We start from the raw sequence: 20913 nt of genomic DNA, 5'->3' as shown, positions 1-20913 counted from the left end.
AGTGCTGTTCTGTGGTTGCTGGGCTCCACATGGAGCGCTGTTCTGTGGTTGCTGGGTAGCGGCTCCACATGGAGCGCCGTTCTGTGGTTGCTGGATTTCCTCTGGAGCGTTACACGTATTTTTTTAAGTTAGGATTGATTTTTTTTTTAGTATTTTAGCAAATACAGGTGAAATAAAATCCTTCAGAACTCTGGTGAGATTTTGGACTCCTGAACACATGCAGTCATCAACTTATTCAGTGCTGTGTACTTACAAATGCTCATTTTGCCTTTTTATGCAGATAATTCTCTTTCCATTAGATCTATGACATCACGTGATTAGAAACTGACAAGCTGAATCCTTCTGAGCTCTAAGTAGAAACAGGAGGTCAATTTTCCCTGTATGAGTCATACATTATTGCAAAAGTCCCTGGCAGAGTGGAGAAGCAGAGCAGCTGGGTCAGAAGATGAAGAGGGGAACAGATGCGGGCCGAGAGACTTCCTGTTTCTACATAGAGCAGAGAAAAGAGAACAATTAGCTGGTAGAAAGGCAAAATGAGCAAATGTAAGTACTCAGTAAAATATAATATGATGAGTACAATCTATTAAGAGGATAAAAGCTTTGATGAAAGGAGGAGGGCTTCTGTAGCCCCTTTAATCCCAAGGGTGGTTTGCACTTTAATGACTGGGCCAATTTTTAAAATTCTGACCACTGTCCCTTTATGAGGTAATAACTCTGGAATGCTTCCATGGATGCAGAGATGTTATCCTGCTGCCAGTAAACAATGGAGGAGCCATGTAGCGAGCCTTCACTAAGAAGCACGCTGTGTCAACTCGACACAGTACGAACTGAACGCAAGATACCAAACTGATAACGTCTCAGAGAGGTATGCACTAGCTGAGGAATACCAGCTCAGAAAACCGCTGAGTGGCAAAGAAAATATAACTAAGTTATTCAGCTCCACCAAGTGGTATAAAAATAAGAGTACCAAGCTCAGCTAACCGCTGAGCGGTACCAGATGAGGTTTGTGCTATACTCAGTTGACAGCACTAGGGTTTAAGCACATGGGATTGACTGTGCCTCGTAACTGACTTGTGCTACCCGCATACGTGGCCGAGACAGGTGCTAGGCCAAGCCAAAAGAAAAACCTGTCTCTCTAAGGAAAGCTAGATATTCATTTACGTCGACAGTGCGGCAGAGTCTCCACACACACACACGACCCCAAATGATCTTAGCGTGCTGAAGCTAACTCCAGGGAAACTTTTATACGTTCCTGTTCAATTCCAGTCAGACAGGACCTTGCTCGTGGACCAATCAAGAACTGCCACGTCACCTGAGCAGCTGACGATGGACCACCAATGAGAGGTCTGTTACGGTTGCTGCTACAGGGTGGCGATGTGGGAACAACCCGGAAGTGGACCGTCTGGGTCACGGCTTTAGAGCCCCTGAGGGCAAGCGGACCAGGTGTGGCCACCCCCTATACAGGGAGTGTTAGGGGCAGGCCCACGGAGGGTAGAACCGTGACAGCCGGAACCAAAGGGACGACTGGGGTTAAGCCTGGAAAGGACACACAGAAGAATCTGAGCTGTTGCAGAGAAGGACCTGGGGACCACGGAGAATGGGCAGCGTACTGGGCTCAGAGGGTGGCACAGGCGGGAGGCTGCAATAGAGAGAAGGCACAGGTAAACAAAGAATGGGAGACAAAGCAGGAGGCAGGTGGACAGAGGCAGACACAGGAGACAAAGGTGGGCAAGGAAAGGCAGAAGGGACAGGGCGAGGGCTACCAGAAGTAGCGCAGCTAAAGGCGAAGAAATGAGGCAAGGCCTGGGACACAGTGAGCGCTGAAGGAGACAGCGTCACCACAGTCGATAGTCAGGCGACTTACCTGGCCTGACGCTGATCCTAAGTAGTCGGTGGGCACCGCCATATTGGGGAGGCACCACTGCATCATCACTCCCAGGGAGCAGAGCGCGACAGTGCGCAGGCGCCCGACGCCGAGGCACATGGAAGCCAGGCGTGGGGACGTGCCGGGCAACTGGAGCGCGCCGGGAGGTGCGTGCATCAGAACGGGCAGCAGGGACCGTGACAGTGTCGCAACCTCACGAGCATGCTCAGTAGGGTGATCTCTGTACTTAGCCTCTGAAATGCCTGATTGCCGCTGACTATTGCTTGTTACTATAGCTTTGGCGGGAGAGCAAGCAGTAACCAAGTGAACAGCATGAGTCTGAGCAAGACGCCAAGACCGACATCTCTGCTGAGCAGCTCCCACTGCAGCTGAAGCAGAATGGGGACCGCAGAGGCAAACAAGGCTTGGGATTTACTCTGTGAAGTGGAAGAATCCTCGTGCCTAACACAGGTATAGAGCTATTTATATCACCTACTGAGCATTTGAGTGGTGGTACCTTTATGTGTCATATGACACTATGTAGTATATACCTATCATGTTATGAACTTATGAACCTCCTCTTTACTTGATTACCCTGTTGGCGGTTACACTGATGATCTCATCGGACAACCAGCCACAACTTAGTGGTGAAGGCCGCTCTTTATACATTTCCCTTCAGTAGGTGGTGTGGCCTCACACGTCATCTTACAGGGCAATGCACACCATTCTGAATATACATTCCAACTCCCTCAGTTGTGATACGCTGCATGCATGTCATGTTAAACTGGAAGTAGGTTCTGATTCCTTGTGTCAATAGGCTCATGGCTTTGACACTCTGGGTAGATTATTTTGACACTCATGGAAGCTATCTGATTAATGCTCTGTCCTTCACAATAGATACAAACTCCCCCTTTTTTGTGCTGACCAAACTATACCAGATTTCCTTTTCTCCAGGTTCACCACTGTGGGATTCGTGTCTTTAGACCCTGGATTGTAATTTTATATACCTTGCTCTGTCATCTTCTGATGACCCCAAATGGGAAAAATGTGTCAGAAGGTAGAGCATTTGTGAAGTTTGTCCAGGGTCAGATGTGGACTGCAGTTGTCAGTATGTGAGTTTTTGGGGCAAGCAGGGCAAGTAAAGCCTGACAGAGGCTACTTCTGTCCCAAGCCCCATCTTGCTGCACATTGGAGTCCTTGCTACAAAGACTGGCATGTGAGAACTTCCCTTCTTGGATACGACAGACTGGTGAGACTGTTCCATTTTTTTTTTCACCTTTTAGTTACTAGTGAGACACAATACAGTAGTAGTTTGCAACCAGTTTGAATTTATTAGTTTATTGAATAAAAGATCATTGAATGTTGGTTGAACATTGCCAGTAATATTTGCCCTATAATCTGTCAGCTATATCAAATGACACTGTCTGTCAGATCTTTTGGCCACCACTGTGGTTTAGGCACTTCTGCATGAATGTTCGATTGCCCTGGACATAGACCAGGATGGTGGAGCATATACCAGGATGTGGGAGCAGATACCATGATGGGGGGAGCATATTCCAGGATTAGGGAGCTTATTCCAGGATTGGGGAAAAGGATAGGGAAGCATATTCCAGGATGGGGGACCATATACCAGGATGAGGAAGCATATACCAGGATGGGGGAGCATATTCCAGGATGGTGGAGCATACATCAGGATAGGGAGAGAGCATATACCAGGATGGGGACCAGCATGGCGTAGCATATATCAGGATGGAGAGCATAATCCCGGATGGAGAAGCATATACCAGCATGGGTGACCAAGATGGGGGACAAAGATGATGGCGCATATTCCAGGATAGGGGACCAGGATGGGGTAGAAGATTCCAGAATTGGGTAGCATATTCCAGGATAGGGGGAGACCATATACCAGGACGGGGACCAGCATGGGGCAGCACATTCCAGGATGAGGGAGCCAGGATGGGGGAGCACATTCCAGGACGGGGGAGCATACACTGTGTTCCAAATTATTATGCAAAAAATATTTCCTCATATTTTCTCTAAATTACCTATATGAATTGCATGTTTAGTCTATGCCTGATGAAGAGACCTGAGTAGTCTCGAAAGCTTGCAATGTGTTACCATCTTTTCATTTAGCCATTAAAAGGTATCAGCCACTAAGGACTCTCAATTCTGAATATTTTTCTATATGAATTGCAGTCATTGTTATTTTCCAGTCATCTAATATTCTAGTATAATTGCAATGTTTTTGAACAAACTGCCTATGAAAACAGTATATTTTAAAAAATAATAAACACTCAAAATGCATGTTCCAAATTATTACGCACAGCAGAGTTTTCAACCTTTTTATTTTTATTTTGAACAAAAAAATGGTCAATTGTGAAATTATAAGCATTATCAGCTTATTTCAAAATGAAATCAATCAGTTTTCAAGTCAATACTTTATTCTAGGTGATGTTACATTTGCACATAGGACCCCTTGTTCGAAAGAAGCTTCTGAACTCTCTCATTCATTGAATTTGTCAGTTTTTGGATGGTTTGTGCTTCAGTTGTTTTGCATGTGGACAGAATACTCTCCCAGAGCTGTTGCCTTGATGTGAACTGCCTCCCGCCATCATAGACACTCCTTTTGATGATGCTCCAGAGGTTCTCAATGGGGTTGAGGTCAGGGGTAAATGGTGGCCACACCATAAGTTTGTCCTCCCATAGCAGCCAGAGATGCAGATGTGTTATTTGCAGCATGAGCCGGTGCATTATCATGCATGAAAATGATCTTGCTGCGGAAAGCACGGTTCTTCCTCTTGAACCATGGCAGGAAGTGCTGTTTTAGAAACTCCACATAGATTATGGAGTTCATCTTTACCCCTTCAGGCATCCTAAAGGGGCCGACAATCTCTCTCCCCATGATTCCAGCCCAAAACATTACACCACCTCCTTCTTGTTGGCGCCTTAGCCGTGTTTTCATGGGGTGTCCATCAACCAGCCATCCTCCACTCCATCCATCTGGACCATCGAGCATTGCATAGCACTCATTGGTGAACAAAACAGTTTGGAAGTCAGTATTCATGTATCGTTTGGCCCACTGGAGCCGTTTCTGCTTGTGTTCAGTGGATAGAGGTGGTCGACAGGATGGCTTACGCACAGCTGCAAACCTCTGAAGGACCCTGCATCTTGTTGTTCGGGGGACGTTGGATGCACCAGCAGCTTCAAAAACTTGTCTGCTGCTATGACAAGGCATTTTTGCAGCTGCTCTTTTAACCTGACGCAATTGCCTGTTGGAAAGAGTCCTCAATTTTTCCTTAGCAGCACGCACACGTGTGTGCTGGGAATCAGCTACATACTTCTTGATTAGTGTTGAGCGATACCACCCGATACTGAAAAATATCGTATCGGAATGGATCGGCCGATCTAAAAAAAGTATCGGGTATCGCCAATTCCGATCCCGGAAGTCCCATTCAAGTCAATGGAACAGAAATATCGGAATTAAAAAAACCCCTTTCTTTCCCTGTTGGTTAATTCTACATGGAGAAAAACAACTAATAATAATGTAGAATGTATTGTGGGAGGTGTAGGAGACATTAAAGCCATAGAGCTTTAGCCCAATCAAATGGAATCGCAGTATTTTTTTTTTTTAAAGACGTTTGTAGTTACAAAGATTTTGAATATGTTAAAGTCTTTAATTTTTTGTCAGATATGTATGTTTCACTACTTCCATGCTCTTCACCTTTTTTAGTTCTCCCACACTTTCTCCTTCATCATCTTCAGCAGCAGCAGTATCTTCTTCTTCTTCTTTTATTCTTCTTCTTTTATTCTTCTTCATATTCTACTTCTTCATCTTCTTCCTATTCTTCTTCATCATTTTCTTATTTGTGTCAGGCATTCCTGTAGTTGTTATCTATAAAAGTTTGAAGATTACACCTTCCGTTCAGCCTGTCACAAAAGATTTACAACAGGATTTGTCCGCTTTCAGTTTGGCCTGCAGCAGCAGGCCTTTTCCAGGGGCACCACGAGGAGGAACGGACTCACCGCCATACACTGCTTAGTCTTCTTCTGCTTATAAATTAGATAATATCATTTGCTATGATTGTTAGTCTTATGCTTCATGTTCTTCTGCTTTTGGATTTTATGCTTCTTGGTGTTCTGTATCTTGTTGTTCTGCATCTTGGTGGTTGTCTTCCTGTTCTTTGTCCTCTTGGTCATCTTCTTCAGGGTCATCTTTTAGGTATTCTTCTGTGTGGTCTTCAGGGTCGTCGTCTTCAGGGTCATTGTCAGGGAGATCCAGAGTGAGAATCAAAAACCATTTCCACAAGCTTGAACTTGGAAAAGTAGCAGAAGGTACAAGAAGGCTGAGGAACTGCCGAGAACCAGCTGACGGTACTGGAACCCGGAGAGGCAGCAGAATGAACAAGAGCCAATGGCACAACCATGGACCAGCTGACGTTGCTGGAACACGGTTACTAAGCAGGAGGTACCTGTGCTCCAAAGCACCACCAAGGACCAGCAGACGTTGCTGGAACTCGGATACCAAGAAGGAGGCACCTAGGCCAAAGGCTCTGCCGAGAACCAGCTGACGGTGCTGAAACCCGGATGGGTAGCAGAAGGTACCCGGGAAAAAAACAAAGTTGCAAGGCCGTGAGCCGGCCGCAGTTACTGAAACCCACAGTCCTACAGGGAGTGCTTGTCCTATTGGCACTATGGAACCAGCCTTTATTACCATAACCCGCAGCCCACATAGGAAGCACCGAAACTGCAGGCACCATAGACTTGGCTAAACCAACCGCAACACGACAGGACAAAGTATCGGTGGCAAAGTGACGTTGACACTACCCGGAAACAGCAGGCGTGCTGGAACCTGGCTGGGCAGGAGGGAGTGCCCGTGCCAAAGACACTTCCGAGAACCAGCTGACGGTGCTGAAACCCGGATGGGTAGCATTAGCTACAAGAGTCAATGGAACTACCGAGAACCAGCTGACAGTGCTGGAACCCGGAGGGGCAGCAGAAGGAACTACAGCCAATGGGACAACCGTGGACCAGCTGACAGTGCTAGAACACGGTTTCTAAGCAGGAGGTACCTGTGCTACAAAGCACTACCAAGGACCAGCAGACGTTGCTGGAACTCGGATACCAAGAAGGAGGCGCCTAGGCCAAAGGCACTGCCGAGTACCAGCTGACGGTGCTGGAACCCGGATGGGTAGCAGAAGGTACCCATGAAAAACAAAGTTGCAAGGCCGCGAGCCGGCCGCAGTTACCGAAACCCACAGTCCTACAGGGAGTGCTTATCCTATTGGCACTATGGAACCAGCCTTTATTACCAGAACCCGCAGCCCACATAGGAAGCACTGAAACGGCAGGCACCATAGACTCGGCTAACCCGACCGCAACACGACAGGACAACGTATCAGTGGCAAAGTGACGTTGACACTACCCGGAAACAGCAGGCGTGCTGTAACCAGGCTGGGCAGGAGGGAGTACCCGTGCCAAAGACACTGCCGAGAACCAGCTGACGGTGCTGGAACCCGGAGGGGCAGCAAAAGGAACAAGAGCCAATGGCACAACCGTGGACCAGCTGACGGTGCTGGAACACGGTTTCTAAGCAGGAGGTACCTGTGCTAAAAAGCACTACCAAAGACCAGCAGACGTTGCTGGAACTCAGATACCATGAAGGAGGCACCTAGGCCAAAGGCTCTGCTGAGAAACAGCTGACGTTGCTGGAACCCGGCTGGGCAGGAGGGAGTACCCGTGGCAAACACACTTCTGAGCAGCAACATGCGATGTTGAAGCCCAGGGGTCAATCAGGCAGCAGGCTGAGGCCAACTTGGAGCGAGTTTTATATTGGTTGTACACAACTACTGATTGTAACCGTGATCCACTTTGGCCTCTGGCTCTACTGTCTCTAGTATCTCCCCTGGCCTCCAACCACGGCAGTTGCTGCTCTGCAGAGTTGTCTGCACAATCCACACTTGTTCCTGAGTTACTGGGGCTCAGTCACGTCAGTTGATCCCCTGATGTGTGTCCGGCAAGGTGTCCTGCTCTGTCCACATTCCCACAACTATTAATGGGAATGGGGACAGAGCAGGAGACATTGCCGGACACACCACAGGGGATCAACTGATGTGACTGAGCCCCAGTAACACAGGAACAAGTGTGGATTGTGCAGACGGCACATCAGCGCAGCGACTGGCGGGGTTGGAGGCCAGACTAGAGACAGTACAGTCAGAGGCCTAAGTGGACCACGGTTAAAAGTCAGTAGTAGTGTGATGTTGGAGGCAGCAGGAGACTTTGCCATTCGCACAGCAGGGGAACAGCTGGCGTTACTGAACCCCACAGACACAGGAGCGAGTGTTTCTATCTGTTCGGACGGCACTTCCAAGCTACAACTGGCTGTGTTGCAGCCCAGGATCAATGCTCCGAGCAGGCTGAGGCCTTCTTGGAGCAAGTGGAAAATAATATGTAGTGTGATGTTGGAGAAAGCAGGAGACTTTGCCATCTGCACAGCAGGTGAACAGCTGGCGTTACTGATCCCCACAGACACAGGAGCGAGTGTTTCTATCTGTGCGGACAGCACTTCCAAGCTACAACTGGCTGTGTTGTAGCCCAGGATGAAGCATGGAGTTGACTGAGGCCAAGTTGCAGCACATTTTATAGAGGTTGTAGACTACTACTGATTGTTACCGTGCTCCACTTAGGCCTCTGGCTCCACTGTCTCTAGTATTTCCCCTGGCCTCCAACCCCGCCAGTGACAGCTCTGAAGTGGCGTCAGCACAATCCACACTTGTTCCTGTCTTACTTGGCCTCAGTCCCGTCAGTTGATCCCCCGATGTGTGTCCGCAAAGGTATCCTGCTCTGTCCTCATTCACACTACTAGTAATGGGAATGTGGACAGAGCAGGAGACCTTTACGGACACACATCAGGGGATCAACTGACGTGACTGAGGCCAAGTAACACAGGAACAAGTGTGGATTGTGCTGACGCCACTTCAGAGCTGTCACTGGCGGGGTTGGAGGCCAGAGGAGATACTAGAGACAGTGGAGCCAGAGGCCTAAGTGGAGCAGGGTTAAAAATCAGTTGTCATTTGAATGTGGATGGAGCAGGAGACTTTGCCATCCACACAGCAGGGGAGCAGCTGGCATTACTGAACCCCACTAACACAGGAGCGAGTGTTTCTATCTGTGCGGACGGCACTTCCAGGCTACAACTGGCTGTGTTGTAGCCCAGGATCAATGCTCCGAGCAGGCTGAGGCCTACTTGGAGCGAGGAGAAAAAGCGTTTTAGTGTGAGTTTGGAGGCAGCTGGAGACTTTGCCGTCCACACAGCAGGGGAACAGCTGGCCTTACTGAACCCCACTAACACAGGAGCGAGTGTTTCTATCTGTGAGGACAGCACTTCCAGGCTACAACTGGCTGTGTTGTAGCCCAGGATGAAGCATGTCTCCTGCTCCATCCACATGCAAACTACTACAGATTTGTAACTTTGGTCAACTTAGGCCTCTGGCTCCACTGTCTCTAGTATTTCCCCTGGCCAACAACCATGCCAGTTACAGCTGTGAAGTGGCGTCTGCACAATCCACACTTGTTCCTGAGTTACTGTGGCTCATTCCCGTCAGTTGATCCCCTGATGTGTGTCTGGCAAGCTCTCCTGCTCAGTCCTCATTCACACTACTAGTAATGTGAATGTGGACAGAGCAGGAGACCTTGCCGGACACACATCAGGGGATCAACTGACGGGAATGAGCCACAGTAACTCAGGAACAAGTGTGGATTGTGCAGACGCCACTTCACAGCTGTAACTGGCGTGGTTGTTGGCCAGGGGAAATACTAGAGACAGTGGAGCCAGAGGCCTAAGTTGACCAAAGTTACAAATCTGTAGAAGTTTGCATGTGGATGGAGCAGGAGACATTGCCGTCTACACAGCAGGGGAACAGCTGGCATTACTGAACCCCACTGACACAGGAGCTAGAGTGTTTTTCTCTGCGGAGACAGCACTTCTGAACACCAACTGGCGTTGTTGGAGCCCAGGATGAGGCATGGAGCAGGCTGAGGCCTGATGGTGTTGGCATGTGGAGGCAGCAGGAGACTTTGCCATCTACACAGCAGGGCAACAGCTGGCATTACAGAACCCCACTGACACAGGAGCTAGAGTGTTTTTCTCTGCGGAGACGGCACTTCTGAACACCAACTGGCGTTGTTGGAGCCCAGGATGAGGCATGGAGCAGGCTGAGGCCTGATGGTGTTGGCATCTGGAGGCAGCAGGAGACTTTGCCGTCTACACAGCAGGGGAACAGCTGGCATTACTGAACCCCAATGACACAGGAGCTAGAGTGTTTTTCTCTGCGGAGATGGCACTTCTGAACACCAACTGGCGTTGTTGGAGCCCAGGATGAGGCATGGAGCAGGCTGAGGCCTGATGGTGTTGGCAAGTGGAGGCAGCAGGAGACTTTGCCGTCTACACAGCAGGGGAACAGCTGACATTACTGAACCTCACTGACACAGGAGCTAGAGTGTTTTTCTCTGCGGAGACGGCACTTCTGAACACCAACTGGCGTTGTTGGAGCCCAGGATGAGGCATGGAGCAGGCTGAGGCCTGATGGTGTTGGCAAGTGGAGGCAGCAGGAGACTATGCCGTCTACACAGCAGGGGAACAGCTGGCATTACTGAACCCCACTGACACAGGAACTAGAGTGTTTTTCTCTGCGGAGACGGCACTTCTGAACACCAACTGGCGTTGTTGGAGCCCAGGATGAGGCATGGAGCAGGCTGAGGCCTGATGGTGTTGGCAAGTGGAGGCAGCAGGAGACTATGCCGTCTACACAGCAGGGGAACAGCTGGCATTACTGAACCCCACTGACACAGTAACTAGAGTGTTTTTCTCTGCGGAGACGGCACTTCTGAACACCAACTGGCGTTGTTGGAGCCCAGGATGAGGCATGGAGCAGGCTGAGGCCTGATGGTGTTGGCATCTGGAGGCAGCAGGAGACTTTGCCGTCTACACAGCAGGGGAACAGCTGGCATTACTGAACCCCAATGACACAGGAGCTAGAGTGTTTTTCTCTGTGGAGACGGCACTTCTGAACACCAACTGGCGTTGTTGGAGCCCAGGATGAGGCATGGAGCAGGCTGAGGCCTGATGGTGTTGGCAAGTGGAGGCAGCAGGAGACTTTGCCGTCTACACAGCAGGGGAACAGCTGACATTACTGAACCTCACTGACACAGGAGCTAGAGTGTTTTTCTCTGCGGAGACGGCACTTCTGAACACCAACTGGCGTTGTTGGAGCCCAGGATGAGGCATGGAGCAGGCTGAGGCCTGATGGTGTTGGCAAGTGGAGGCAGCAGGAGACTTTGCTGTCTACACAGCAGGGGAACAGCTGACATTACTGAACCTCACTGACACAGGAGCTAGAGTGTTTTTCTCTGCGGAGACGGCACTTCTGAACACCAACTGGCGTTGTTGGAGCCCAGGATGAGGCATGGAGCAGGCTGAGGCCTGATGGTGTTGGCAAGTGGAGGCAGCAGGAGACTATGCCGTCTACACAGCAGGGGAACAGCTGGCATTACTGAACCCCACTGACACAGGAACTAGAGTGTTTTTCTCTGCGGAGACGGCACTTCTGAACACCAACTGGCGTTGTTGGAGCCCAGGATGAGGCATGGAGCAGGCTGAGGCCTGATGGTGTTGGCAAGTGGAGGCAGCAGGAGACTATGCCGTCTACACAGCAGGGGAACAGCTGGCATTACTGAACCCCACTGACACAGGAGCTAGAGTGTTTTTCTTTGCGGAGACGGCACTTCTGAACACCAACTGGCGTTGTTGGAGCCCAGGATGAGGCATGGAGCAGGCTGAGGCCTGATGGTGTTGGCATCTGGAGGCAGCAGGAGACTTTGCCGTCTACACAGCAGGGGAACAGCTGGCATTACTGAACCCCACTGACACAGGAGCTAGAGTGTTTTTCTCTGCGGAGACGGCACTTCTGAACACCAACTGGCGTTGTTGGAGCCCAGGATGAGGCATGGAGCAGGCTGAGGCCTGATGGTGTTGGCAAGTGGAGGCAGCAGGAGACTTTGCCGTCTACACAGCAGGGGAACAGCTGACATTACTGAACCTCACTGACACAGGAGCTAGAGTGTTTTTCTCTGTGGAGACGGCACTTCTGAACACCAACTGGCATTGTTGGAGCCCAGGATGAGGCATGGAGCAGGCTGAGGCCTGATGGTGTTGGCATGTGGAGGCAGCAGGAGACTATGCCGTCTACACAGCAGGGGAACAGCTGGCATTACTGAACCCCACTGACACAGGAGCTAGAGTGTTTTTCTCTGCGGAGACGGCACTTCTGAACACCAACTGGCGTTGTTGGAGCCCAGGATGAGGCATGGAGCAGGCTGAGGCCTGATGGTGTTGGCATGTGGAGGCAGCAGGAGACTTTGCCATCTACACAGCAGGGGAACAGCTGGCATTACAGAACCCCACTGACACAGGAGCTAGAGTGTTTTTCTCTGCTGAGACGGCACTTCTGAACACCAACTGGTGTTGTTGGAGCCCAGGATGAGGCATGGAGCAGGCTGAGGCCTGATGGTGTTGGCATGTGGAGGCAGCAGGAGACTTTGCCGTCTACACAGCAGGGGATCAGCTGGCATTACTGAACCCCACTGACACAGGAGCTAGAGTGTTTTTCTCTGCGGAGACGGCACTTTTGAACACCAACTGGCATTGTTGGAGCCCAGGATGAGGCATGGAGTAGGCTGAGGCCTGATGGTGTTGGCATGTGGAGGCAGCAGGAGACTTTGCCGTCTACACAGCAGGGGAACAGCTGGCATTACTGAACCCCACTGACACAGGAGCTAGTGTGTTTTTCTCTGTGAAGACGGCACTTCTGAACACCAACTGGCGTTGTTGGAGCCCAGGATGAGGCATGGAGTAGGCTGAGGCTTGATGGTGTTGGCATGTGGAGGCAGCAGGAGACTTTGCCGTCTACACAGCAGGGGAACAGCTGGCGTTACTGAACCCCACTAACACAGGATCGAGTGTTTATATCTGTGCGGACGGCTCTTCCAGGCTACAACTGGCTGTGTTGTAGCCCAGGATGAAGCATGCAGCAGGCGGAGGACAACTTGCAGCTGATTTTATAGAGGTTGTAGACTACTACAGATTGTCACTGTGCTCCACTATGGCCTCCGGCTCCACTGTCTCTAGTATTTCCCCAGGCCAACAACCCCGCCAGTTACAGCTGTGAAGTGGCATCTGCACAATCCACACTTGTTCCTGTGTAACTGTGGCTCAGTCCCGTCTGTTGATCCCCTGATGTGTGTTTGGCAAGCTCTCCTGCTCAGTCCTCATTCACACTACTAGTAATGTGAATGTGGACAGAGCAGGAGACCTTGCCGGACACACCTCAGGGGATCAACTGACAGGACTGAGCCACAGTAACTCAGGAACAAGTGTGGATTGTGCAGACGCCACTTCACACCTGTAATTGGCAAGGTTGTTGGCCAGGGGAAATACTAGAGACAGTGGAGCCAGAGGCCTAAGTTGACCAAAACTACAAATCTGTAGTAGTTTGCATGTGGAGGCAGCAGGAGACTTTGCCGTCTACACAGCAGGGGAACAGCTGGCATTACTGAACCCTCCTGACACAGGAGCTAGTGTGTTTTTCTCTGCGGAGACGGCACTTCTGAACACCAACTGGCGTTGTTGGAGCCCAGGATCAAGCATGGAGCAGGCTGAGGCCTGCTGTTTTTTGAATGTGGAGGCAGCAGGAGACATTGCCGTCCACACAGCAGGGGAACAGCTAACGTTACTGAACCCCACTAACACAGGAGCTAGTGTGTTTTTCTCTGTGAAGACGGCACTTCTGAACACCAACTGGCGTTGTTGGAGCCCAGGATGAGGCATGGAGCAGGCTGAGGCCTGATGGTGTTGGCATAGAATCATAGAATCATAGAATCGTAGAGTTGGAAGGGACCTCCTGGGCCATCTGGTCCAACCCCCTGCTCAAAGCAGGATTCGCTAAATCATCCCAGTCAGATGTCTGTCCAGCCTCTGTTGGAAGACTTCCATTGAAGGAGAACTCACCACTTCTCGTGGCAGCCTGTTCCACTCATTGATCACTCTAACTGTCAAAAAGTTTTTTCTAATATCTAATCTGTGTCTCCTCCCATTCAGTTTCATCCCATTGCTTCTAGTCTTTCCTTGTGCAAATGAGAATAAAGTTGACCCTTCTACAATGTGACAGCCCTTTAGATATTTGTAGACAGCTATTAAGTCTCCTCTCAGTCTTCTCTTTTGCAAACTAAACATTCCCAAATCCTGCAACCTTTCCTCATAAGACAGGGTTTGCAGACCGGTCACCATTTTGGTCGCTCTTTTCTGAACTTGCTCCAGTTTGTTGATGTCTTTTTTAAAATGTGGTGCCCAAAACTGGACACAATATTCCAGATGAGGTCTGACCAAAGAGGAGTAGAGGGAAATAATGACTTCACGTGATCTAGACTGTATGCTTCTGTTAATACATCCTAGAATTGCATTTGCCTTTTTTGCTGCTGCATCACACTGTTGACTCATATTCAGTCTGTGATCTATTAGTATACCCAAGTCTTTTTCACATGTGCTGTCACTTAGCCCTATTCCTCCCATTCTATATATGCTTTTTTCATATTTATTGCCCAGATGTAGTACTTTGCATTTCTCCCTGTTAAAAACCATTCTGTTAGTTGCTACCCACTTCTCCAGTTTATTTAAATCTTTTTGAATCCTCTCTCTCTCTTCTCTAGTAATAGCTATCCCTCCTAGCTTTGTGTCATCAGCAAATTTAATCAGTTTACCCTCAATTCCTTCATCTAAATCGTTGATAAAGATGTTGAACAATACAGGGCCCAGGACAGAGCCCTGTGGTACCCCACTTGAGACATTCTTCCAACTGGATGTGCAGCCATTTACGACCACTCTTTGGGTCCGAACACTAAGCCAGTTATGAATCCACCTAACAGTTGCCTTGTCCATTCCATACTTAGTCATTTTTTCAATAAGGATTGTATGAGAGACTTTGTCAAATGCTTTGCTGAAGTCTAGATATACGATATCTACAGCATTTCCTTGATCCACCCAATCAGTGATTCCGTCATAGAAGGAAATTAAGTTAGTCTGACATGACTTATTAGTTACAAACCCATGCTGACTCTGTTTAATCACTTCATTCTTATCCAGGTATTGACATACATGTTGTTTAATAATTTGTTCAAACATCTTTCCTGGTATAGAAGTCAGACTCACCGGCCTATAGTTGCCTGGGTCCACCTTCTTCCCCTTTTTGAAGATAGGAACAACATTTGCTCTTCTCCAGTCTTCTGGCACTTCTCCTGTTTTCCAAGAATTTTCAAAGATTATGGAGAGGGGTTCAAAAATTTCTTCTGCTATCTCCTTCAGTACTCTGGGGTGTAATTCATCTGGACCTGGAGATTTGAATTCATTTAGGTTAGCTAAGTGTTTCCTCACTATCTTTCTGTTTATAGATATCCTGGATTCTTCTATTCCCTTAATAGGACAGTGAATAACAGTTGATGTTACATTTCCTTTCTGAGAAAAAACAGATGCAAAATAGGAATTTAAAAGTTCAGCCTTCTCAACATCCTGTCTTACCATTTCATCATTTTCATCCTGTAAAAATCCTATAGCATCTTTGACTTTTCTTTTACTTTTGACATATCCCCAAAATCCTTTATTATTGCTTTTGACATCTCTTGCAAGCCTCAATTCATTTTCAGCTTTAGTTAATCTGATTTGTGCCCTGCAGGTTCTGCAGACAGCATTATATTCTTCTTTAGATATGCCTCCCTCTTTCCATTTTATAAACATTTCTTTCTTCCTTTTTAGCATGTGCTTAAGTTCTGTGTTCATCCATCCTGGTTTCCTTAAATGCTTCCTATTCTTCCCTCTTTTCGGAATTGTTAACAACTGTGCTTTGAGAATTTCATTTTTCAAGATTTCCCATCCTTCCTGGACATTTTTGTCTTTAAGGATATCCAGCCATTGGATCCCTCCAATTCTCTTTCTGAATCCCTTAAAATCTGCCTTTCTGAAATCTAACCTTGACGTCTGAATCTTCACAGGTCTTCCTGTTATCCAAAATTCTAAAATAGCATGGTCACTACCTCCTAGGGTCCCAGCCACTTTTACCTCTTCAACCATTTCCTCCCTCTTTATAAGGATTAGATCCAAGGTAGCAGTTCCCCTTGTTTTCTCCCTTACCTTTTGGAAGATAAAGTTGTCAGCAAGAGAGGATAAGAATTTCCTTGACCTGTTAGTTTTGCCTGAGAGAGATTCCCAACAAATGTCTGGATAGTTGAAATCTCCCATGACAACTATGTCATATTTTTTGGAGAACTTGGCCATTTGATGCATGAAGAGTTCATCCATATCTTCAGCTTGCACAGGCGGCCTGTAGTAAATGCCTACAATGGTGTCCTTTCCATTGTTCTGTCCTTGTATTCTTACCCAAACAGTTTCCACAGAACTCCCAGTCTCTGAAGCTTCAATCTCTGTGCAGATATACGTGTTTCTAACATACAATGCGACACCCCCTCCTCGTTTATCAAGTCTGTTTCTTGTAAATAAGTTGTATCCTTCTAGTCTTGTATTCCAATCATGTGTATTGTCCCACCAAGTCTCAGTGATTCCAATGACATCATATTTCTTTTCCTGTATTAGTAGTTCCAATTCTACTTGTTTGTTGCCCATGCTTTGTGCATTAGTATAGAAACATTTTAGTTTGTGATTGGTTTCTCTTTCTCCAATATTTTTATTAATTAGATTCTTTCGTCTTTGTTCTTCCTTTCCACTTCTAATAGCAGAGTTCTCAATAGCATTTGTCAGGTGTATGGCTTTTTCTGGTCTTTTGCTTCCCTTCCCATGTTGTTCTAGTTTAAAGCTCTCCTTACAAGTGTAGCAAGGCGACTTCCAAATACATGCTTTCCAGTCTTCGTAAGGTGCACCCCATCTCTAGCAAGTAGTCCATCATATAAGTAGTTCACTCCGTGATCCAGAAATCCAAATCGTTGCTGACGGCACCATCGACGTAGCCAGTTGTTCACCTGCAGAATCTTATTCCACCTCCTTGTTCCATGACCATCCACTGGGAGGATGGAAGAGAAGACCACCTGCGCTCCCAGTTCTTTCACTTTCTTGCCTAAGTCTTCAAAGTCTCTACAGATGGTTTCCAGGTCGTTGCATGTGGAGGCAGCAGGAGACTTTGCCGTCTACACAGCAGGGGAACAGCTGGCATTACTGAACCCCACTAACACAGGAGCTAGTGTGTTTTTCTCTGTGAAGACGGCACTTCTGAACACCAACTGGCGTTGTTGGAACCCAGGATGAGGCATGGAGCAGGCTGAGGCTGACCGACACCATATGGGGAGCGAGAAGACCTGAAAATGACCTAAAATATTCATTAGAAAAACCATCTGGTCCTGGAGCTTTCTGGGTCTTGAGTCTGTTAATGGTGTCAATCACTTCTTTTTCATTAAAAGAGTCATTAACAAAGTCAAGATCTGCCGAAGATATCTTGGGCAAATTAATGCTAGAAAGAAAAGCATTAATAGATCCTGTGTCCACACTGGGAGTACTAGGGTCTTCCTTTAAGTTGTACAAATTATGAAAGAACTCTGCAAAGGAGTTGACTATATCCTTAGGGTGTATTAGGGTTTTACCTGCAGGTGTAATAATTTTGTTAATTCTCCTATTGATTCTCTCCTTCTTTAATCTAGCCATCATGAATTTAGTAGGTCTATTAAGGGATGTGTAAAACTTGAATTTAGAGGCCCTAATCATAGCGTCGTATTCCAGTGTAATTTCAGACCTCAGTTTTTGCCTAAGTCCCAAAATCTCCACTTGGATAGTGGAGGAAGGAGTTTGTAAACTGATCTGTTGTTGTTCTTTCTTACTGATTTGGGCCTGAAGATTAATGATATTTTCTCTACTTTTCTTCTTATTTCTGGACGCAATCTGAATAAGGCCACCTCTGATAACTGCCTTATGCGCGTTCCATAAAGTGAAAGCGTCTATTTCGGGGGAAGCATTCTCTCTAAAATAATTAGTAATTAGGTCCTCAATTTCCTGCCTGTATTCTGGAGTCTTAAGTAAATTTGGATTATATTTCCAAAGGTGTGTATTTTCGGAAATCGGGCCTAAAGAGAAATCTGCCAAAACAGGGCAATGATCTGATAACGTTTTTTGAGGAACTTAAAGCTCTTAAATTTGCTCAACGTAAAGACATTCTTAAGGATTAAGTCAATGCATGAGGCTGTGCCATGGACATCCGAGTGATGAGAGTATTCTCGAGAGGAAGTATTCAGACACCTAAAAACATCAAAAAGCTCATTTTGTTTTAGCCATTTATTCAGCACTGGAGCTTTGTAACGGACTGTAGAGGATGAGTCAATTGTACTGTCAGGAATGATGTTAAAATCACCCAACAAAAAAATGACATCTCCTGATTTAACCTCATTAACTTTTTTTAGTAACTTATTCAGAAAGGAGATGTGGTTTTTGTTTGGAGCATAAATGTTCACTACTGTGCAAGGCGAATTATTTAATACACAGATGAGAATATGAAATCTGCCCAATGGGTCTGCTACCTCATTGACAAATTGAAATGGGACAGCGCCACCGATCATTGTAATCACTCCTGCCTTCTTTGATGGAGAAAGTGCTATAAACAAGTGCGGAAAAGATTTATGTTTAAAAGTCGGTTGGTTATCCTTCGCCAGCTTGACTTCTTGCAGGCATATCAATTCAGCATGTGTACCGGAAATTTCTTTCAGTAAAGCATATCTTTTATTGGGACTGTTAAGACCCCTAACATTGTATGATAGAATTTTCATTAAGTACAATGAAAGGGAAAGAAAACGAGTAAAAAAGTAATCAAGTAGTCAAGCAACAATTGGCCTAACAAGGCCTATTAAACAAAAGTGAAGACTGTAAGAGTCCTCCTGGCGGACTTCCAAAATTGGAGTCTCACCTATTTGCGGGGTAAAAAAATAAAAAATTGTGGCAAAGTTCCCCCATGGATCCCCACTAGTTTAAGTATGTAAGCAAACATACATAGATTATGAACAATTGTTTCAATCTCTGTCCTTAAACTCAGGTTCTTCTAGAAGGAATTTTACAAATCTGGAACCTTCCTGAGCTGTATTAATTACGTGGTTTCTATTATTGTACCAAACTAACAGCTTTGTTGGAAAACCCCAACGGTAAGACACTTTAAGGTCTCTTAGCTTGGCAGTAACATCTCTAAAAGCTCTCCTGGCATCCATCGTCTCCTTCGAAAAGAGAATCGCTATTTCTAACTGTCCCTCACAGTCTTCAACAGCAGCCTGTCCCTAACTGAATTCACAGCAGAGTGACCAGAAATGGCAGCAGCAGTGGCTTTTATAGTGCATCATGACATCATTTCAGCAGCCAATCACAGCCATGCCAATAGTTAACATGCCTACATGCCTAACAGGATGTGCCCACACTTCTGAGGAATCCCATTGGCTGAATCAAAGCGAGCGGGCTGGTAGCATTATGGGAACTTCCGATTCCGGTATCCGATATGAAAAAAGTATCGGAAGTCAGTATCGGAATTCCGATACAGCTAATATCGGCCGATACCCGATAATTGCGGTATCGAAAAGCTCAACACTATTCTTGATTGTGGTTTCCAAAGTAAAAAGGTCGCACTCTGCGAGATAATAGTGAAGATTTATTGACACATAATTACATGTCACGTCGGGGATGTGATAACAAGAGTGTTATTCTTGATTGTGCGATGATCATGATGAAGTGTCTTGGCAATGTTGATTGTAGTCATGCCTTGACCTAAATACTCCACAATTTGTTGCTTCTCAGCAGCCGACACATCCTTTTTCTTTCCCATTTTGGCAAAAAATGTAGACTGCTTAATAATGTGGAACAGCCTTCTTAAGTAATCTTGCCTTTATTTGGACACACCTGCCAAACTAATTTGCACAGGTATCTGCAATTGCTTTCAGTGATATAAAGAGCCCTGACACACATCACCATCAATGAGTCTAAATGACAAACAAAAAAATTCTAACCTTATCACTCCTAAACTCTTTTTGCATAATAATTTTGAACACAGTTTATACCTGGATGTGGGACAAGGATGGTAGACCATATACCAGAATGGGAGACCAAGATGGGGTAGCATATACAGTGAAGGAAATAATTATTTGATCCCTTGCTGATTTTCGAAGTTTGCCCACTGACAAAGACATGAACAGTCTACAATTTTAAGGGTAGGTTAAGTTTAACATTGAGAGATAGAATATCAAAAATAAAATCCAGAAAACCACATTGTATAAATTATATACTTTTTTTTGCATTTTGCAGTGAGAAATAACTATTTGATCCCTCTGGCAAACAAGACTTAATAGTGGCCAAACCCTTTTTGGCAAGCACAGCAGTCAGACGTTAATTGTAGTTGATGATGAGGTTTGCCCACATGTCAGGAGGAATTTTGATCCACTCCTCTTTGCAGATCATCTCTAAATCATTAAGATTAAATCATGACTCATCATCAACTACAATAAACATCTGACTGCTGTGCTTGCCAACAAGGGTTTTGCCACAAAGTATTGTCTTGTTTGCCAGAGGGATCAAATAGTTATTTCTGACTGCAAAATGCAAAAAAATGTATATAATTTATACAATGTGATTTTCTGGATTTTATTTTTGATATTCTACTGTATCTCTGAATGTTAAAATGAACCTACCCTTAAAATAATAGACTGCTCATATCTTTGTCAGTGGGCAAACTTACAAAACCAGCAAGGGATCAAATAATTATTTCCTTCACTGTACCAGGATGAGGGACCAGTATGGGGGAGCAGATACCTGTATGCTGGATCAGGATGGTGGAACATATACCAGGATGAGGGAGCATATACCAAAATGGGGGCGCATAATCCAGGATTGAATATGCAAAGGGAAAGGGAACGGGTGAGTTAGTTCACTGTTTTCAGCAACTTCAAGGAAGTAGGTTCCACGTATGGAGCAGCCCTGG

At 46.6% G+C, this 20913-nt stretch overlaps 1 protein-coding gene across 1 annotated transcript in view; it reads right to left on the bottom strand.

Moving 5' to 3' along the window:
- The window catches only part of TRPM2 (transient receptor potential cation channel subfamily M member 2), a 1217227-nt gene that overhangs the window by 574940 nt on the left and 621374 nt on the right, over positions 1 to 20913 (bottom strand). The window lies entirely within an intron of this gene.

Source organism: Dendrobates tinctorius, unplaced genomic scaffold, assembly GCF_039654945.1.
Source record: "Dendrobates tinctorius isolate UK_male_01 unplaced genomic scaffold, ASM3965494v1 ptg000254l, whole genome shotgun sequence".
Classification (NCBI taxonomy): Eukaryota; Metazoa; Chordata; class Amphibia; order Anura; family Dendrobatidae; genus Dendrobates; species Dendrobates tinctorius.
This window is presented reverse-complemented; position numbering and strand designations above follow the sequence as displayed.